Below are 1808 nucleotides of genomic sequence, written 5' to 3' on the forward strand. Positions count from 1 at the left end.
AAGAATATGCACAGGCCCGCACCCATCTTCTCCTTCTCCACCATGTCAATGAAAAATGTGGGCCTCCTCCCTCCGTCCCTCCGTCCCTCCGTCCTGTCAAAACCCAAACCTGAGATAAGGTTTAGATGTAAAGGAAACCAGAGTACACTTCTGGGCCAGCGTAGGAGGATGGAGTGAGGGTAGCTCTCCGTGGGGAAGGGGCCGCCACGCAACCCAAGACACAGGACCACGGCAGAGTATGAGGAGATCCTTATGGCCTTAAGGGGTGCAGGATAGCCTGTGAATCCTTTTCCAGGGAAGAAAGCGGCCACGCAAGACAGTGCAAAACACCTTTCCGCAGTGTCTGCTGCTGATGCTAGGAGTTCTGTCCTCAGAGGTGGTACTGCTTTAGTACCACTTAAAGTTTTAAGAGAAAAGGGGTCAGGGGGACTCCGTGGCACGCGAACATCATTCCGTCCTTCCACTCATCTTCATAAGCTCATCGTGGAGAGCGATAACGCCGTACAAGGGAGCAGAGCGCCGATTGGTGGAAGTACATGGGCGAGCCCCCAAAACATGACGCTAAGAAAAAGGAACCAGAGAGCCAGGGGTGGCATAGTGCCTTGGGATTCCAGGGGTAGGAAGAAGGCAGCCGCAATATCCCAGTCCTAGGCGGGGTGGCGGGGTGGCGGGGGTAGATTCGGAGGCTGTTGGGGGAGACCGGTGAAGAGAGTCAGGGGTAGGGGAGAGGGGGGGGGCGCGGGTGGGAAGGGTGTTTCTTTTCGAAGGGATGGGAACGTTCTGGAAATGGCGGCAGGGTTGCGCATCTTTGTGAGTAACCTTAGGGAAAAAAGGCAACGGAGCTGTGTACTTTGAAGAGTATGTGAGTTATGGAGTGCGAATTTTACTTCCACTTTGAAAATGTGAGGGAAATGTGTAGGTAGACGGAGCGGGGGGGGGCAGGTCCCTCGGGAGGGAGGGGAGGTAAGTAGTCCGGTCCCTTGGGAAGGAGGGAGGCGAACAGGGGCGGGTGGTCGGCCTGTGTCCCTGTCTCGTCTCCCTTCCCTTCCCTTCCCTCCCTTCCCTTCTTCCTTTCCCTTTCCCTTCCCTTCCCTTCCCTTCCCTTCCCTTCCCTTCCCTTCCTTCCTTCCTCCTTCCTTCCGTCCTTCCTCCCTCTCTCCCTAGCCATCCTTGCGTGCCTGCTTGCGTGCCTGCGTGTGCGCGCACGCACGCATCCCTCCACTCTGTGGATCCACGCAGACATTCAAAACGGGGGGGGGGCCCGCAGGGAGTGGACGTGTAGGATACTGGGCATGCATAGTATTCTGAGAGCTTGTGTGCGTTACCCTGACTAATCACCTCTGAGAGTGGACAGAGTCTGTGGGCGGCCAGCACATGCCTGGGTGCTGGGATTCGGCAGAGACTCCAAGCCAACGTAGTCCAGGCGGGAGGAGTGGAAAAGCGTTCTGCAGGTGAAAGGGTAGGGTCCCATGATAGGTTGTGGGTCTTGGGATCGAGCCTTACATTGGGCTCTTTGCTCAGCGGGGAGCCTGTCTCTCCCCCCCCCCCCCCCCCCCCCCCCCCCCCCCCCCCCCCCCCCCCCCCCCCCCCCCCCCCCCCCCCCCCCCCCGCCCCCCCCCCCGCCTGTCTGACTACTTGTGATCTCTCTGTCAAGTAAGTAAATGAAGTCGTTAAAGGAAAACAACAAACAAACAAATAAATAAACGAACGAACAAAGAGAAAAAAGAATCCTTGCACGACAACTGTTCCTAGGTCCGGGGTGCGTCCATGGCTCAGTCGGGCGGGCCAGGTGGCCGGCCGCCTGCCTT

This window comes from Mustela putorius, unplaced genomic scaffold (genome assembly GCF_011764305.1).
Source record: "Mustela putorius furo isolate JIRA1106 unplaced genomic scaffold, ASM1176430v1.1 tig00003905_pilon_pilon_pilon, whole genome shotgun sequence".
Classification (NCBI taxonomy): domain Eukaryota; kingdom Metazoa; phylum Chordata; class Mammalia; order Carnivora; family Mustelidae; genus Mustela; species Mustela putorius.